We start from the raw sequence: 5603 nt of genomic DNA on the forward strand, positions 1-5603 counted from the left end.
TCACCATTTTGACCAGGATGGTCTCGATCTCTTGACCTCGTGATCCACCCGCCTTGGCCTCCCAAAGTGCTGGGATTACAGGCGTGAGCCACCGCGCCCGGCCTTACCTGAAATTTTCTAAGAGAGCAGATCTTAAAGTGTACTCACCACACACACATACACACACACACACACACACACACACACACACTCACACACAATGATAATCATGTGTGGTAATGGATGTGTTAATGTGATGTGGTAGTCATTACACAATGTGTATGATACGCCTTCAATTTTAATTTGTGAATTATGCCTCAAAAAAACGGGGGGAAAAAGAATTCAAGTGTGTAAAGTGGCAGGCACATGGAAGGAACCCAGTAAAAAGTACTCATTATATTATTACTGACAAGATACTGATTGGTTACATGTTAAAGAAAACATACAATACAAAATGACTCAAAGACTCATGCCTGTAATCCCAGCACTTTGGGAGGCCAAGGCAGGCGGATCACCTGAGGTCAGGAGTTTCAGACCAGCCTGGCCAACATGGTGAAACCTTGTCTCTACTAAAAATACAAATATTAGCACAGCGTGGTGATGGGTGCCTGTTATCCCAGCTACTCAGGGGGCTGAGGCAGGAGAATCACTTGAAACTGGGAGGCGGAGGTTGCAGTGAGCCAAGATTACACCATGGCACTCCAGCCTGGACAACAAAAGTGAAATTCCAACCCCCTCCACAAAAAAATAAATAAATAAAATATAAATATAAAATTTAGCTGGATGTGGTGGCACACACCTGTAGTCCCTGCTACTTGAGAGGCTAAAGCAGGAGAATCGCTTAAGCCTGGGAGGCGGACGTTGCAGAGAGCTGAGATCGCACTGCAGCAGAGGGAGATTTTGTCTCAAAAAACAAACAAACAAAAAAACCAGAAAAAGTTGGTTCTATCTCCTCCCACTCTCCCCCTTACCCACCCACCCCCAAGTACTCATCCTGGTGGCCAGGCATGGTGGCTCAGGCCTGTAATCACAGCACTTTGGGAGGCTGCAGCGGGCAGATGGCTTGAGCTCAGGAGTTCAAGACCAGCTTGGGCAACACTGCGAAACCTCATCTCTACTAAAAAAATTAGCTGGGCTGGATTCAGTCAGAACAGGGCTCAGAGCCAGAGGTCAGGGTGACTGAGGTGGAGCAGTTGTGGGCAGTGGGCTCATGGACATCAAAATTTTTCTTTAAAGATTCCTTTCCCATGAGGTTGCAGACCTGGAGACCCAAAGCAATCAGACTCGACCTCAACTCTCAACATTTTGCTTCGGAGTCTCTGCCAGGCTTTCTGTCTACCCCTTGTAACATGGTGCTCTGAAGACTTTGCAGGTCAGGCTCATCTTCTGAAAATTCCAGAACACTGAAAATGATGTGAGCAACTCTTTTCATTTTTCCTAAGGTTGGTACCTAATGAGCACCACTCTGAATGCACAGGAGAGAAGTGAATTCATTAGAACAATGAATGCCATGGGGTGGCAGGGCTTAATTTTCTTGCGGAACCTGGTGGAGAAAGGCCCCAGTGGATTCTTCCTGTAGTTCCCAATCTGTCAGACTCTAGTGTGTCTTGGCTCCTGCCATTGAGGATATAAATGCACCCTGCTCACCACTCCCTCCCCCCTGACTCCCCCCTCCCTCCAGCCTCACTAGGGATGTTGGACCGGGCAATGCTCTTGTCAGTAAAGAAGTACTGATACATTTGGGTTTTTGTTTTGTTTTGTTTGTGTTTTTGAGAGGGAGTCTTGCTCTGTCGCTAGGCTGGAGTGTAGTGGCACCATCTCGGCTCACTGCAAACTCTGCCTCCCAGATTCAAGCGATTCCCCTGCCTCAGCCTCCCGAGCAGCTGGGACTACAGGCACACACCACCACGCCCGGCTAACATTTGGGTTTTTTAAAAAATGGTTTTCTTTTATTTTTCTTTTTCGAGATACAGTTTCACTCTATCACCCAGGCTGGAGTGCAGTGGCACGATCTCAGCTCACCGCAACCTCGGCCTCCCAGGTTCAAGCAATTGTCCTGCCTCAGCCTCCCGAGTAGCTGGAATTACAAGCACCCCCTCCACCAGGCCTAGCTAATTTTTGTAGTTTAATTAGAGATGGGGTTTTGCCATGTTGGCCAGGCTGCTCTCAAACTCCTGACCTTAAGGGATCCACCCCCACTCAGCTTCCCAAAGTGTTGGGATTATGGGTGTGAGCCACTGCACCCAGCTGGAAAAAAATGGTTTTCTTTTAGTCACATTAATATGAAGATAGGTAACTAGGAAAAATAACAAACTAATCTTGTATGGAATTTAAGGCACCTGTGACTAATTAATGCATTAACTCCTGGAAATGAAAAGGCCCTTTTTGCTTCAGGATTCAGGATTCAAAATTCATGATTCAAGATCCAGGATGCGAGTCCGCTCTTTTGAACTTGATTCCTAACTTCCCAGCTCTCGTTAAATATGTCTACAGATCTTTGCCTGTTTAGTTGTCCCCCAGAAAGTCTTCAAGATGAAAGGAAAACTATAACCTGCAAAAGCTTTCTCCAGGGAAATTGACTTCGTGTGAGCCAGGAAGAGTTCAAGTTTCCACATGAAGTGCTTGCTGATGGATGGTTTATTCCCCTGCTCACTGGCTCTGCTTTCCAGGTATCACTGCAGGTATCGCTTTGTAATTTTTTTTTTTTTTTTAAATAAAGACAGGGCTTCGCCATGTTGGCCAGGGTTTGGTCTGGAACTGCTGACTTCATGTGATCCACCCACCTCAGCCTCCCAAAGTGCTGGAATTACAAGCGTGAGCCACCACACTTGGCTGCTTTTTAATTTTAAAAAGCGTTTCCTAAAGACCTTGGCAAAATTCTGAGACAAGTGGAAGAAATATGCCTCCAAAAAGGACTGTTCCATTTTAAACAAGGAAATCCTACGTTTTGTAAAGGGAGGAATGCTCTGTAAGGGCAGCAAACAAATGTGTTTCCAAAAATAGATTGTAAGGCAGCATTTCTCAGGCTATTGAGAACCCTGGTTGTTACATGAATGCTTTCTCAAAAAGAGCTAAAAAAAAAAAGTTCAGCCACTTACTTGACCTTAAACAGGCCTTAGAGCTGTGTGTGTGTGTGTGTGTGTGTGTGTGTGTGTGTGTGTGTGTATGTGCTATCCTCCACAGTCCATGCAATCATTATTACAAAAGGTCAAAATATCTTTTATTTGAAGAAAAGAGAGAAGAGTGACAATCATTTTTTCCATTAAGAGCTTTTTAAAGATGTTACTTTATTTTAATATTTAATTTTTTTTTTTTTTTTTTTTTTTTTTTTGAGACGGAGTTTCGCTCTTGTTACCCAGGCTGGAGTGCAATGCCGCGATCTCGGCTCACTGCAACCTCCGCCTCCCGGGTTCAGGCAATTCTCCTGCCCCAGCCTCCCGAGTCGCTGGGATTACAGGCACGCGCCACCATGCCCAGCTAATTTTTTTTGTATTTTTAGTAGAGACGGGGTTTCACCATGTTGACCAGGATGGTCTCGATCTCTTGACCTCGTGATCCACCCGCCTCAGCCTCCCACAGTGCTGGGATTACAGGCTTGAGCCACTGCGCCCGGCCCCTGAGGTCTCACTATTTTGCCTAGGCTGGTTTTGAACCCCTGAATTTAAGGGATCCTCCTGCTTGTCCCCCAAAGTGCTGGGATTATAGGCATGGGCCACCGTGCCTGGCCCTGGAAGAGCTTTTAGTAAAAACTTGGCCAGACATGGTGGCTCACGCCTGTAATCCTTGCACTTTGGGAGGCTGAGGCATGTGGATCACCTGAGGTCAGGAGTTTGAGACCAGCCTGAGCAACATGGCGAAACCCTGTCTCTACTAAAAATACAAAAATTAGCTGGGTAGGGTGATGGGCATCTGTAATCCTAGCTACTCAGGAGACTGAGGCGGGAGAATCACTGGAACTCAGGAGGTAGAGGTTGCAGTGAGCAGAGATGATGCCACTTCACTCTAACCTGGGTGAAAGAGTGACACTCGGTCTCAGAAAAAAAAAAAAAAAAAAAGATTATGTAAAGGCAACTAAATGTCAATTATTAATGTAACTGATTGTTATTTTGGAGCTTCTTATAATAGTCTTTTTTTTTTTTTTTTTTGAAAAAAAAGTTTGCCCCGGTGCGCAGGCTGTAGTGCAGTGGCGTGATCTCAGCTCACTGCAACCTCCGCCTCCTGGGTTCTAATTTCTAATGATTCTCCCGCCTCAGCCTCCCAAGTAGCTGGGATTACAGGCATGCACTACCATTGGCTGGCAAATTTTTGCATTTTTAGTAGGGACGGGGTTTTACCATGTTGGCCAGACTGGTCTCAAGTTCCTGACCTCAAGTAATCTGCCCACCTTGGCCTCCCAAAATGCTGGGATTATAGGTGTGAGCCACTGGGTGCAGCCCTATAACATTCTTTTGATTTATAAGTGTTTAAAAATATTTTATAATACAGGGGTTTTTTTGGTTGTTTGTTTTTTTGAGATGGAGTCTCACTCTGTCTCCCAGCCTAGAGTGCAATGGCGCTATCTTGGCTCATTGCATCCTCCGCTTCCCAGTTCAAGCAATTCTCCTGCCTCAGCCTCCCGAGTAACTGTTTTAATCAACTGGTGTGGTTGTGCACACATGTGGTCCCAACTACTCTAGAGGCTGAGGTGGGGGGATTCCTCGAGTCCAAGAATTTGAGGCTGTGGTGAACTATGATCATGCCGTTGCAGTCCCATCTAGACCACAGAGCAAGACCCTGTCTTTAAAAAGAAAATAAAAGTAAAGTAAATAAATAGTAAATGAGCATTATAAATCACTATAAAGATATGTTTGTCAAGGATGATAAATACCACATATCTGATAGTTTTCTTTATTTATAAATTTTAAATATTTAGATTCTACGAGGGAAGAGTATCTGTGTCAGTAGCTGGGAGGCCAACCCAAGCTCACTGTGTTAAGTAAATATTCCCTAGGTGAACACTATCCGCTTTTCACTTATTTATGTTAGCAGTAGCATGCACCAAGTCAGAAAGACTCATAACTATTTTAGGTTTCCATTTTTTGAATTCACATCATTCAAAATTCAAAAGGCAAAAGTAATATTCAATGAAAAATGTGGACAAGAAATATTGCCTGTTTCTTTCTTTCTTTTTTTTTTGAAACAGAGTCTCCCCCTGTTGCCTAGGCTGGAGTGCAGTGGCACGATCTTGGCTCACTACAACCTCCACCTCCCAGGTTCAAGCGATTCTCCTGCCTCAGCTTCCCCAGTAGCTGGGATTACAGGCATGTGCCACCACACCCAGCTAATTTTTGTATTTTTAGTAGAGACAGGGTTTCACCATAGTGGCCAGGCTGGTCTTGAACTCCTGACCTTGTGATCCACCCACCTCGCCTTCCCAAAGTGCTGGGATTACGGGCCTGAGCCACCATGCCCAGCCATCCGTTTCTTATGTTCCCTTTGAGAGATACTCTCTGCAAATATAAACAAATTTGTACCTTTTTATCCCCCTTTAAACTATCTTAACCTAAATTTATCATGTTATTTGTACTGTTCTTCACCTTGCCTTGTCACTTAATAAGATATCTTAAAGTTTTTTTTTTTTCTTT

At 44.7% G+C, this 5603-nt stretch overlaps 1 long non-coding RNA gene across 1 annotated transcript in view; it reads left to right on the top strand.

Annotated features, from left to right (window-relative positions):
• Positions 1 to 2135, top strand: part of LOC108299381 — a 20297-nt gene extending 18162 nt beyond the window's left edge. The window contains exon 3 of the long non-coding RNA XR_005198949.1: positions 2113 to 2135. This is a non-coding gene — a long non-coding RNA (uncharacterized LOC108299381). The remainder of the gene's footprint in view (positions 1 to 2112) is intronic.
• Positions 2136 to 5603: the final 3468 nt, after the last annotated feature.

The sequence above is a fragment of the Cebus imitator genome, unplaced genomic scaffold (genome assembly GCF_001604975.1).
Source record: "Cebus imitator isolate Cc_AM_T3 unplaced genomic scaffold, Cebus_imitator-1.0 Scaffold21, whole genome shotgun sequence".
NCBI classification, from domain to species: domain Eukaryota; kingdom Metazoa; phylum Chordata; class Mammalia; order Primates; family Cebidae; genus Cebus; species Cebus imitator.